Source organism: Callithrix jacchus, chromosome 15, assembly GCF_049354715.1.
Source record: "Callithrix jacchus isolate 240 chromosome 15, calJac240_pri, whole genome shotgun sequence".
Classification (NCBI taxonomy): Eukaryota; Metazoa; Chordata; class Mammalia; order Primates; family Cebidae; genus Callithrix; species Callithrix jacchus.
The window spans coordinates 81,232,220-81,246,359 of NC_133516.1; the positions used below are offsets into that span (position 1 = coordinate 81,232,220).

General features: G+C 42.2%; 1 protein-coding gene across 42 annotated transcripts in view; it reads left to right on the forward strand.

The window, feature by feature from the left end:
• Nucleotides 1–13,073: 13,073 nt before the first annotated feature.
• The window catches only part of GOLGB1 (golgin B1), an 86,891-nt gene continuing 85,824 nt past the window's right edge, over nucleotides 13,074–14,140 (forward strand). For 17 of the 42 annotated variants that reach the window (XM_078352010.1, XM_078352014.1, XM_078352021.1 and 14 more), the window contains exon 1: nucleotides 13,206–13,315. The gene's annotated coding sequence lies outside the window, so the exon portion shown is untranslated. Of the gene's footprint in view, nucleotides 13,102–13,205; nucleotides 13,935–14,140 lie in introns of those variants that run through there. The other 25 variants (XM_078352011.1, XM_078352015.1, XM_078352022.1 and 22 more) reach the window with 3 other exon arrangements.

The following is a 14,140-nucleotide window of genomic DNA, read 5'->3' on the forward strand; positions in this document are numbered from 1 at the left end:
CAAAAATAAAAAATACAAATATAAATATAAAGAAGTATCTGGGTGTGGTGGCAGGTGCCTGTAGTCCCAGATACTCGGGAGGCTGAGGTGGGAAGATCACTTGGGCCCTGGAGGTTGAGGCTGCAGTGAGCCATGATCATGCAACTACACTCCAGCCTGGGTGACAGAGCAAGAGCCTGTCTCATTGACTGGTTCTCTTTTTTGTTTTTTTTTTGAGACGGAGTTTTGCTCTGTCACCCAGGCTGGAGTGCAGTGGCGCAGTCTCAGCTCACTGCAGCCTCCACCTCCTGCTTTCAAGTGATTCTCCTGCCTCAGCCTCCCGAGTAGCTGGGACTACAGGCACATACCACCATGCCCAGCTAATTTTTATAACTTTAATAGAGATGGGGTTTCAGCATATTGGTCAGAGTGGTCTCCAATCTCCTGACCTTGTGATCCGCTGGCCTGGGTCTCCCGAAGTGCTGCGATTATAGGCATGCGCCACCATGCCCGGCTGACTGGTTCTCTTTAACAAACTTTTTCCCTTTTATATAATGCAGCAAGGTGTCTCATAGTACCTCTAACAACTTGAGTTTTAAAAGTGTTACAACTGACAGGCAGCACTGAAAGCATGATTTCCCCTCTAATATTATTATTATAAAGTCTTTCCTAAACTGGTCTCCGTGATGGGTCAGAATTAGAAGCTTCATGTGACTTGAAGTTAGAGGTGAGATAATTACAATAGGATGGCACATTGGAAAACAAGTGTCACCGAAAGTGCAACAGAAGAGGTTGAGCTAAACTCCCTGGAGAAATCAAGCAACCCATAGTGGCACTAGAGTCTCTGCCCAGAAAAGTTTTATTCCCACACTCAGAGGGTGTGCCCTCTGGGAACAAAACATATGTTAGCAAATGGCAGAAATAGCACCAGGAATCCCTTTCACAAAAATTTCTATGGTAGGAAGGAAGAGATGAAAAATGTAAATGTTTCTATGGTCCCAAATTTAAACTCTCCACTTTATTAAGTAACTACAACTAGATCATCAGGACTGTTTCAGAGTTTAAAAGGAAAATATTTCCAAACACTTCATGTAATAGAAGCTACACAGAGTAATCAGTTATTGTATGAGCAATATATAAATAAATCCTTATACAGAAACAAGTTAATTGTTGGTAAAAATGAAAGCTACTAGAAGAGCTGCATAAAGGTTTTAAATAGTTTTGGACTAAAGTCATTAAAAACAAGACTGAAATTTTTTTTGAGACGGAGTTTCGCTCTTGTTACCCAGGCTGGAGTGCAATGGCTCGATCTCCCGGCTCACTGCAACCTCCGCCTCCTGGGTTCAGGCAATTCTCCTGCCTCAGCCTCCTGAGTAGCTGGGTTACAGGCACGCACCACCGTGCCCAGCTAATTTTTTGTATTTTTAGTAGAGACGGGGTTTCACCACGTTGACCAGGATGGTCTCGATCTCTTGACCTCGTGATCCACCCGCCTTGGCCTCCCAAAGTGCTGGGATTACAGGTGTGAGCCACCGCGCCCGGCTCTTTTGATTTCTATAGGTTTGCTATTAGGAGAAAAAAAGGGTTTTTTTTCCTAAACTGAATTCTCCTATACTGTCTTAGTTGGTGGTGCCATACTCAATCCCTTTAACCAAACAAGCTAGAAACACACAGGTATCATCAACTCTTCCCTCTCCATCATACCCTAGAACCAAGCATTTATCAGCTAATCATTTATATGCTAATTCTCAAATAGGTTACTTCCTCATTCTCATTCCTTCCCTGCCCTAGTTAATGTCTTGACCATATCTATTTTACAGCAGATAGTAGCCTCACAAGTAAATTGTCTTCCTCTGCATTTGTGTGCCTTGCACAATTACCACAGTAGTTAATCTAAAACACAAATCTGACCCACTCAAATTCCTTACTAAACGCTGAATGACTTCCCATTGTCAAAAGGATAAATTCCAACCTCTTTAATATGTTACTCCAAGGCCTTTGTCATCTAATCCCAGACAGACACTCCATGATGGCAGATATTAATAATAAACATTTCTTAAAATAAAACAAATTAGGTAATAAATATTGCTTAATAAAATTTGTTGACTAAATATTTACATAAATGAATAACTCCAGGCCGGGCGCGGTGGCTCAAGCCTGTAATCCCAGCACGTTGGGAGGCCGAGGCGGGTGGATCACGAGGTCAAGAGATCGAGACCATCCTGGTCAACATGGTGAAACCCCGTCTCTACTAAAAATACAAAAAATTAGCTGGACATGGTGGCGCGTGCCTGTAATCCCAGCTAGTCAGGAGGCTGAGGCAGGAGAATTGCCTGAACCCGGGAGGCGGAGGTTGTGGTGAGCCGAGATCGCGCCATTGCATTCCAGCCTGGATAACAAGAGCGAAACACCGTCTCAAAAAAAAAAAAAAAAATTGAATAACTCCAGTGGTCTCATTTCTGCTACTCCCTATTTAGCAATTTGTTCTCTGGCAAGATCAAAGAGCCTCTAATTTTCCAAGCAGCCCAGGCTGCTCTGCCCTACATTTCTCTTCTCTTTGACTGTCTGGTTATCTCCCACTCCTCCTTTAATTTTATTTATTTATTTAATTTTAATTTTAATTTTTTTTTTTGAGACAGAGTTTCGTTCTTGTTACCCAGACTGAGTGCAATGGCAGATCTCGGCTCACTGCAACCTCTGCCTTCTGGGTTCAAGCAATTCTCCTGCCTCAGCCTCCTGAATAGCTGGGACTACAGGCGTGCACCACCATGCCCAGCTAATTTTTGTATGTTTAGTAGAGACGGGGGTTTCACCTTGTTGACCAGGATGGTCTCGATCTCTTGACCTCGTGATCCACCTGCCTCGGCCACTGAAAGTGCTGGGAGTATAGGCGTGAGCCACCACGCCCGGCCCACTCCTCCTTTAATATGCATCTAGAACACTGGAAGCTTTCCTCAAATTCTTTTCACTTCGTCTGGGTTCTTATTATAAAAGACCCTGTGAAAAAATCTTTACAACTGAACTGAAGATGATATGAAGTTATAAATCACATTTTTATTCCCAACACTTGTATCATGCCTAGCATATTAAAGATACCCAATAGCTTTAGTTATAATAAATGAATAATTCTAATCTGAATGTCATACATATGTGTATATATATTTTAGTTAATATTAGATATTAAATAAAATTCACAAAAATGTGTTTCTTCAAAAACTTGCACCATTCTACAAAGCATAATTAAATGGGTAAATTCTGATTTAACATTTACAAAAATGTTAAATTTTGATTTACATTATTTACAAAAATTAAATTTTGATTAAACCAAGCTTTGATTTGCCACAATCAAGTTGTTTTTTTTTTTTTTTTTTTTTTTTTTGAGATGAAGTCTCGTTCTGTCCCCAGGCTGGAGCGCAATGGCGCGATCTCAGCTCACTGCGACCTTCGCCTCCAGGGTCGAAGTGATTCTCCTGCCTCACCCTCCCGAGTAGCTGGGACTATAGGCGCGCGCCACCATGCCCGGCTAATTTTTGTATTTTTAGTAGTGACAGGGTTTCACCGTGTTAGTCAGGATGGTCTGGATCTCCCAGCCTTGTGATCTGCCCGCCTCAGCCTCCCAAAGTACGGGGATTACAGGCGTGAGCCACTGCGCCTGGCCCACAAGCAAGTTTTAATCAAAGCTTTAACACCTCTGTTTTGGTCAGTATTCTCTGAATAATCTATTTATGAGGTAATTCTATTATTTAAAAATAGATAATTTTAGGTCAGGCGTGGTGGCTCACGCCTGTAATCCCAACACTTTGGGAGACCGAGGTGGGTGGATCACCTGAGGTCAGGAGTTTGAGACCAGCCTGACCAACATGGCAAAACCCTGTCTCTAAAAAAAAAAAGAGATAATTTAAAAAGTGCTATGAAACAAAGGCAATACAGTACATTAGATTATTACTGCTATTAAATATCTAATATGCCTTTCATATATCCAATATGTGAAAGTGATCTTTATTTGGCTGCTCTGCTAAAATCATAGCCTTGATAACCATGGATTCACCTAGACATCTATTAAAATTTACACAGAATAGTGATGCATTGAATGGATCACTATAGTGATAGACACAGAAAAGACAGATCTCATAGGGTACTTTCATATTACATGTAAAAGAATACATGATTTTTCTAGTAAGTCCAAATTTAATATTAATTTATTTCATAAGTATTGACCAAACTATTTAAAAAATTGTAGTAAAATTTATGCATTATAGTATTTAATGGACATATTTTTTCAACACAAAATTAAAAGCATTAATGAATTTGTGGTATTTTCTCAAAATGCCTACTAACAGAAAGGCTAAAGGAGTGCTGCATTATAAAACCAGCTGAATTCATTTATCCAATGCTCTTTGCTAGTATTTTTGAGCATATATTATGTGCAAGGTGCTGGAATAGATGCTGGAAATAGAAGAAATACAAAGATTATCTTTTAAAACACGTTTTGTTCTCGAAAAAGTGTATAATTTATAGGGATATTGTTTGTGGTCTAATCATATACAAAATTAAATAGAGGATAAAGAGTTTGCAATTTGTTTTTTAGTACACTTTAAATCATGGATCACTTATGAGCTTTGGTTCAGTGAATATCTAGAACCAATATAGAAAATAGTTTGAGCCGGGCGCGGCGGCTTACGCCTATAATCCCAGCACTTTGGGAGGCCAAGGTGGGTGGATCACGAGGTCAAGAGATAAAGACCATACTGGTCAACATGGTGAAAGCCCGTCTCTACTAAAAATACAAAAAAAAAAAAAAAAAAAAAAAAAATTAGCTGGGCATGGTGGCACGCGCCTGTAGTCCCAGCTACTTGGGAGGCTGAGGCAGAAGAATTGCTTGAACCCAGGAGGCGGAGGTTGCGGTGAGCCGAGATCGAGCCATTGCACTCCAGCCTGGGTAACAAGAGCGAAACTCTGTCTCAAAAAAAAAGGGGCTGGGCGCGGTGGCTCAAGCCTGCAATCCCAGCACTTTGGGAGGCCAAGGCGGGTGGATCACAAGGTCAAGAGATTGAGACCATCCTGGTCAACATGGTGAAACCCTGTCTCTACTAAAAATACAAAAAAAAAAATTAGCTGGGCATGGTGGCGCGTACCTGTAATCCCAGCTACACAGGAGGCTGAGGCAGGAGAATTGCCTGAAGCCAGGAGGCGGAGGTTGCGGTGAGCCGAGATCGCGCCATTGCACTCCAGCCTGGGTAATGAGCGAAACTCCGTCTCAAAAAAAAAAAGAAATAACCTAAATGCTAAAAACATGATAGCTAACTCAGGCAGATTGGTAGACTCTATAAAAATGTAAAAAATAGACTCATATCTTTCCAGATACTTTGCAAAATCATCATTTATTAAATGCAAATATTCTAATATTTTCATAAATTTAATATTTATTTATTTAAAGATGGGGTTTCACCATGTTGGTCAGGCTGGTCTTGAACTCCTGACCTCAGGTGATCCACCCGCCTTGGCCTCCAAAGTGCTTGGATTACAGGCGTGAGCCACTATGCCCGGCTGAATTTAACTTTTATTTGTTTGAATACACTGTCATGTCAGTTTAAAATTAAGTGCTAATAAAGGAATTCTTAGATCGATTAGGGAAAAATAAATCATTTCATCATTGGCATTCAAGGGGGTTCTTTTTACACAACCTGAGAAAAGTTTGAAAGTATGGAACATTAAGCAGAGCTCTTACGCCCCCTTGTGATAGCTAAATGAATTGTAAATGCTGCATAAGAGTTTAAACAAGATTTTTTTTTTTTTGGTTTGTTTTTTTTTGAGACAGTCTCACTCCGTCACCAGGCGCCAGGCTGGAGTGTAGTGGCACGACCTCGGCTCACTGCAACCTCCGCCTCCCGGGTTCAAGCAATTCTCCTGCCTCAGCCTCCCGAGTAGCTGGGACTACAGGCGCGCGCCACCACGCCCAGCTAATTTTTTTGTATTTTTAGTAGAGACGGGGTTTCACCATGTTAGCCAGGATGATCTCGATCTCTCAACCTCGTGATCCACCCGCCTTGGCCTCCCAAAGTGCTGGGATTATAGGCATGAGCCACCGCGCCTGGCCTTAACAAGGTTTTTAATGAAATCCCCCAAATGTGGCTAGATTATATATGTTAAATAGAATTCAGCTAATACAAAACACTTCATACTTCTTAAGATAATTTTAAGAATTGAAAGTGAAATTGGCCTGGCGTGGTGGCTCACGCCTGTAATCCAAGCACTTTGGAGGCCAAGGTGGGTGGATCACCTGAGGTCAGGAGTTCAAGAACAGCCTGACCATCATGGTGAAACCCTGTCTTAAAAAAAAAAAAAAATTGAAAGTGAAATTCATCATAACTTACTGAAAGTATAAAAAACTTAATATTGTATTTCTTTTTTATTTTAATTCAACATGCATATCTTTTTTTTTTTTTTTTTTTTTGAGACGGAGTTTCACTCTTGTTACCCCGGCTGGAGTGCAATGACGTGATCTCGGCTCACCGCAACCTCTGCCTCCTGGGTTCAGGCAATTCTCCTGCCTCAGCCTCCTGAGTAGCTGGGATTACAGGCACGCGCCACCATGCCCAGCTAATTTTTTGTATTTTTAGTAGAGGCGGGGTTTCACCATGTTGACCAGGATGGTCTCGATCTCTTGACCTTGTGATTCACCTGCCTTGGCTTCCCAAAGTGCTGGGTTACAGGCTTGAGCCACTGTGCCTGGCCAATCTTTAAATGTCTAAATTTCTTGATGCACAAAAATAGAGCACAAGATAAAAACTAGGCAGCACAATTATTCAGAGGGTTTTAACCAGAAATGATTTGTTTCAAAGGGCCACATTTTTATTGAATAGCTTCTCCATGATACTTGTATTTTAATATGACCAAAGAGAGGTGATAGAATTGTTAACCTGAAAACACTGAAAGGGCCAGATTCACAGAAATGCTCCAGGATGCAGAAATCCATAGCATCAACATAAATGTTCCTTTTGGGTTTTCAAAAGCCAAATGAGATAAAGCAGTTTATCTAAGTTAAAATACAAGGAGGTTGAAACTTATCTTAGATGCACTCTTCTCTGTCCAGCAGCCCTGCAGTCTGCCTCAGCATTGAGGCTTTATCTCCCTCTTTTCCAAGGATCCAATGTTTTCTATAGAGGCCTAGCATGGAGGTATAGGCTTAAACCTCACCCTTGTTAATGTCTTTTTTTTTTTTTTTTTTTTTTGAGACAGAGTTTCGCTCTTGTTACCCAGGCTGGAGTGCAATGGCGCGATCTCGACTCACCGCAACCTCCGCCTTCTGGGTTCAGGCAATTCTCCTGCCTCAGCCTCCTGAGTAGCTGGGACTACAGGCACGCGCCACCATGCCCAGCTAATTTTTTGTATTTTTAGTAGAGACGGAGTTTCACCATGTTGACCAGGATGGTCTTGATATCTTGACCTCGTAATCCACCCGCCTTGGCCTCCCAAAGTGCTGGGATTACAGGCGTGAGCCACCGCGCCCGGCTGTTAATGTCTTATCACACCATCTCTCATACCTCTTAAAAGGCCATAACACACTCTATCCACTGTTTTTGTTACCAACTCTTGGTATTGTATTACCACAGAGAATAAACACACACATACACACACACAAATTGAAGCTAACATGTAAATGTTTGCTTATCACATTTGATAACTGCATTTAACAGGGATTTCCTAGAAATATGATATTTGAACCCAAAATAATGATAGCATTTTAGGTGCCACTGTAAAAGGAACAACTATTGACCATTTACTTTTAGCAGGTACTTTATTTAAAACTTTATTATCTCATTTAACCTTCAGGATAGCCCTGTGATGCAAGCTGAATTGTTTTCAGTTCACAGATTTAAAAACTGAGGCTTCAGTAGCAATTCACCCAAGGTTACATGGTTGATAGTGGATTCAATTTTCACAAACAGGTTTGTCTAGCTCCAAAGCCTATATTACTCACCTTTAGCAAATAAGGACATATTTTTGGCCCAGGGTTTTCAGGTGACTTTCAGACCTCAAATAAAGATTGCTTTCTTCTCTATCTATGCCTAATGATCTTTCTGGTGAGTTGGGAATCATGTTCAGTGCATCAAATATGGAAAAAGTTCTCAAAAATAAACACATAAACATGAGATCACTAAAGAAATTTTCACTCAAGCCCCAGGATTTTCATTATTATTTATAGTTCTCTATTGATTGTTTTATTACATTATGAATTTTGTGGAGTTCTTATTGAACCCTATTATAATCATCAGAAGTATTTAAACATTTATTTGAATTTATTCACCAATTATTTATTAAAACCTAATAGGAACCAATTCTGTGCTAAACATTGGAGATAGAGTGAACATTATTGTCATCCCTACCCTTAGAGCACTTATAGTTTACGGGGAATGTATACAAGGAGAAAAAAGTCTTCAAAACAACAAGATAATCACTCTGGTAGATGTAGAAAAGCCAGAAAGAATGACACCAAGCAGAGGGGCCACCAGACCCAGACTTATTTAGGGAAACTTCTTAGGAAAAGGGATGCCAAACTGAGCCAATGAAAGAAGGGAGAAAACAATGTTTCAGGGAGGGGGACAGTACTGAGAAGCAGACAAATATTTAAGGTATAGAAGCAACAGGATTCTGTAAAATGCTTGATATGATGCAGCAGAGAAGGAGAGAGGACAGATTGAGAGCCTTTAAGCCCAAATCAGCAATTTAGACTGGTTGGTTGTCTGTTTTTGAGACAGGAGTCTCACTGTTGCCCAGACTGGAGTGCAGTTGATACAGGAGGTAGAAAGAAATTTTTTAGGCAGATCGTAAGGGCAAAAGAGTCCTTGGCAAAGCTTCCCCTCTAACAAAAGGCAGCCCCAAAAGACATCCCCTAAAATAATTTCTTTTCTAACAGTAGCCTGAAAAATCAAGCTGCAAACATTGATAAGCAAGCTGGAAGTTTCCACAGGGGAATGCTGGCATCTATGCCAATAAAGAGCTACCTAGGGGCCAGGCATGCCCAACATAAAGGCTCCATCTTCCCTTTTTTGTTACCACATGTATAGTAATAAAGAAATGGGTAACATGGTGCAGCTCAGGCAGTGGCATAATAAAAGAATAAGGTGAAAAGAGATTTACACCCTATGCAAATGGAATGCCTGTTCCAACCAATTTTTCTTTCTTTCTTTTTTTTTTTTTGAGACGGAGTTTCACTCGTTACCCAGGCTGGAGTGCAATGGCGCGATCTCGGCTCGCCGCAACCTCCGCCTCCTGGGTTCAGGCAATTCTCCTGCCTCAGCCTCCTGAGTAGCTGGGATTACAGGCACGTGCCACCGTGCCCAGCTAATTTTTTGTATTTTTAGTATAGACGGGGTTTCACCATGTTGACCAGGATGGTCTCGATCTCTTGACCTCGTGATCCACCTGCCTCGGCCTCCCAAAGTGCTGGGATTGCAGGCGTGAGCCACCGCGCCCGGCCATATTTTTCTTGCCTTAAGTAAATAAAACACTTACTCCTCACCTGCTCATCTATAAAACCCCCTGAATTTCACTGTGGATCTAGCAACCCATTTTTCTGGGACTCCTGTCTGCACCAGAGAGCTATTCTCTTTATTTTGCCTGTTAAACTTCCATTCTCAACCTCACTCTTTGTGTGTCTGCATCCTTGTTCCCATGGCTATGAGACAATAAACCTCAGGTGTTAGTCCAGACAATGAGGCTGCTTCACAGTGACACGATCTCTGGTCACTGTAGCCTCCATCTCTGGGTTCAAGTTATTCTCATGACTCAAGCCTCCCAAGTAACTGGGACTACAGGCGGGTACCACCATGCCCAGCTAATTTTTGTATTTTTAGTAGAGATGGGGTTTCACCATGTTGGCCAGGCTAATCTCGAACCTAAGCTCAAAGCAGTCCACATGCCTCAGCCTCCCAAAGTGCTAAGATTACAGGCATGAGCCACTATCTGACAATTTAGACTTTATAATAAAGGTAAAGATGATTAAACTGGTTAGCAAAAGAAAGATATGATATGCATTTTGGATACATTGCTCTAGAGAATTGATCAGAAAGAGGCCAGACTAGAGGTAGGAGACCTACTGGAGACAATTTCAGCGATCAAGAAAGTAAGTGGATACCCAATTGAAGGTCATTATTGCAGCACTACTGAGAAATAGATGAATTTTTGGAATATGTAAACCATATGATTTTTGAGATCTTTGATATAAGGAGTGAGAGAAAAAAAGAACCCAGGAGATGTTCAGATTTTTGCTAACTCAATAAAAACACAAGTTGTGAGATACAAAACAATAAAGAAAAAGGTTTAAGGGAAGGATGGAAAAATGAGAACATTTGATATTTCAGGAAAAATACAGTCAGTTTGAATTCTTAAAGCCAGGTAATTTGTAGTATGAGAAAACTAAAGCATCTTTTAAATATGTATTGTGGAGAATGGGAACATGAAATAACTAACACTGGGAACCCACGTGCAATTGAAAATGAACCAGTGCGGGCACCACCCTGACCTATTCTGTGATTTTTCACCACCAGTGCTCAGCCAGCCACAGCTGAGGCATGCAAGGACCTTCAGGTTAATCCAGGATTGATGGTGTACTGGTGAATGAAACAAGAAATCAGTGGGGCAAAGAACAAAGGAAAATGAGGCTTTGAGACAGCTGAGGGTTTAGTGTTTCAATAACAAGCACAGTAAAATAACCGAATCGAAGAGTTAAAAATGTGGTTCTCATCTGTGGCTGCAAATCAGTATCACCTGGGGAGGTATATAATATACTGATCCTTGGATCTCACCTCTAGAGATTTCAATTTAATTAATCTGAAATGCAGAAATTTTGAAAATGTCTCTGGATATTCTAAAGTGCAGCAAGTCTGAGGACAACTGAACTGTAACGGATATGGAATTGATAATTGGGTGTTTGACTCTAAGATTTTAAAGAAGTAATGAACTATTATTATTATTATTATTATTTAAAGTCTAGGATGTAGCTTAGAGAATAGCTGGATGAAGTAGTGTGGACGTAAAGGACACCCACAGATGTGGGAATCAAAGACCTGAGCAGAGAAGCAGATGAGCCATCTACATGACAATAAAGTGACCTAAGGTGATGGCAAACTTGGAGGGGAGTCAGTTGTCTAGTTTAAGTTAATCTAAGATTTAAAAGACAAGTAGAAACCAGAAGTTGCTGATTCACTTTATAAATTATATAACTCCTTAAACAAATCTAAAACTTAATATAAGTATTTATAAAATGTTAATATATTTCGTATTATGTATAAAACAAAAACTGAGATAAACTGTAAAGCTAAATCTGTGGTATTAATAAAATCAATTCAGATTACTTTATTGACCTCTTCACTGGGGAAAATGTAGTATGTTATTGGTGACCTTGAAAGCATAGAATATAGAACAGAAGCAGTCTTCTGTACGGGCAAATGGCATTTTGTGGGTATGAATTTTTAACATAAATCAATCTGCCTACCCTTTTATGAGAGCTTCTATTTACCTCATAAGAAACTGAGTATTCCTCTTCCCTGATGTTTACCCACCTCAAGCCACTCTGTCTAAGTTAACAGTGAAAAGGAAGAAAATATTTCTAGCAATTTTTTACCTGGTCCATACACTCACCTAGTTTCTACCAGTTGGTCAACTGGAGAGAGAATATTTATATAACACTAGACAGTATTTGATAGGGCTACAATAACAATTGCTTATATTTAGAGTGTGACTTTGTGACTCTAACCAATCTCTTCCCTGCCTCTCCCAACTCCACCATCCCAGCCTCTGGTACTTATATCTATTCCATGAGATCAACTTTTTAAGTTCCTTCATGAGTGAGAACATGTGATTTTTTTTTTTTTTTCTGTGTTGGACTTATTTCACTTAGCATAATGACCTCCAATTCCAAAAGATGGGCAGCCAGGAAAAGCCTTACTGAGCTGATGTTTGAATTGCAAGGAGTTATGTGACCCTGCCGGGCGCGGTGGCTCACACCTGTAATCCCAGCACTTTGGGAGGTCAAGGTGGGTGGATCACGAGTTCAAGAGAGCGAGACCATCCTGGTCAACATGGTGAAACCCCATCTCTATTAAAAATACAAAAAATTAGCTGGGCATGGTGGCGCGTGCCTGTAATCCCAGCTACACAGGAGGCTGAGGCAGGAGAATTGCCTGAACCCGGGAGGCGGAGGTTGCGGTGAGCCGAGATCGCGACATTGCACTCCAGCCTGGGTAACGAGACCGAAACTCCGTCTCAAAAAAAAAAGATTTATGTAACCCTTAAGATAAGTATGCATCCAACGGGCCAGCTGAGTAACATAGTAAGATTCAATAAATTCAAACCAACATTATTCTTATTGTCAAGAGTGCCTGAAATGACAGGCCACTGGGAGCTGGTTACTTTCCCTCACTTTCCTTAGGAGTTTAAGGAGAGTATGAGTGATTTCAGTCTTTTGCTGGAGCTCCTCAATGACACCCATTGCAGAACCTGAGCCCTTAACTCTCAATTTTTCCTTAGGTCTTGCCTGGCTCAGTCTACACTTTGTAAGAGACACATTCCTAGTAGTCACTCTCTCTCACAATCATGTCCTTACAGACATCGCTGATCCTCGTTCATACTGACATCGGGTTCTAGTCCGAGTTCCATCACTAAGTCGCGGTTTGACTTTGGGCAAGTTACTTCTATGGTTGTTTTTCATCAACAAAATCAAAAGGTCATACTAGACGAACAACTAAGATGCTCCAGTATTTTTTGACTCAAGAGTGCCGTATCCCCCACTCCCTTCTCACAGCTCATTCAACAACCCTAATGGCAGCGGGTGCCCGCAGTCTCAAAGTCTCTGAGGAAGTCCAAGTCGCAGTCCGGGTCAGCCACAGCCGACGAAGCGAAGGAATTGGAAGAATCCAACTTAAGCATTTCACGCCAAGAACACCTGACCTTTCCCAGAACACCCGCCCTCTCAGCATTTCCGGTTCCTCCCAGATCTTCTTCCGGGGCACCTACTCGCATCTAATCACGCCCCTCATTCAGTCTTTAGGGCCCATTGGCTGTTTCATTGAGGAAGCAGAGCATCTTCTGTTGTTGATTGGTTTCCGTCATTGTTGATAGGTTAGTAACAAACAAGGCGTGCCTGGTCTCCGTAGTAACGTTCTGCCGATAGTCTTGATTGGTCGGTGTTTTAATCCCATCTTCCGTCCCAACTGCTAGTGGTTGAGCCCCTGGCGGGGCGCGGCGTTGGTAGGTGTCGCGTATGGGGTTCCCGAGCTGACGTGGCTTGAATTGAGAGGGGGGCGGCTGGAGCCTCCGGCGGCAACACTTGTAGGTGAGTGGGGGACGCTCCCCAACTCCTCCCCTCTGCGAGTCCAATAATGGTCACCCCCGCCAGAGGGGCCGCAGGAGCTGCCCCAGCAGCTACACTGGAGTATCCTCCTCGCCCCGCCTCTCCGGGATTCAGTCCTGGATCCGGCCCTTCACCCGCCTCCTTCACCTACCAGGGCTTATTCTAGTAGCCCACAAATCTCTCGGCACCTCCGGAGGCCCTCGGGGTCGCCCTGCGCAGACTCGGACCCCTTGCTCACGGTCTGTCCCTTCCCCGGCACCTTTCTTCTTTGGGAGCGACGGGGAAAAGCGCCCAGGTCAGTCCTGTCCGCAAGGCCTTATTCCCGGCCTGCCTAAGTCGGCCTCGGTGCGCAGCCGCTGACGTCGGAAAGAACCTGCGGGGCCCCTATGCTCAAGCCCTAAACAAACTTAGTGTCGCAAAAGGGAGACGGGACGCAAAGAAATCAAAGGTCTTGAGGGCGGAGATCACAGAATCATTGGAGATATTAATACAAACGGAGGTCTGTTCAATGATCCTGCTAATGCTAATGGGTAACTGGAAAGATGAGAAGAGAGAAAAGATCCCAACGATCCCAGCAACACGAGAATTCCAGGAATCAGAGGTGGGCAGGCTGTTAGAGAAAAAGGAACCTCGAAGAGAGTTCTGGAGGAAAAATAACTTGACTTGGTGGTATGAAGTATGTTTATTCTGCAGAGTGTGAAAGGGAGGGTGGGTCCCTTGAGGAATCAGGAATATATTTGTCTGACTTATTTAAAGAGCTCCAGCTGGTCTGTGGGGAGCGGACAGTTTGAGAGTGGGACAGAGATA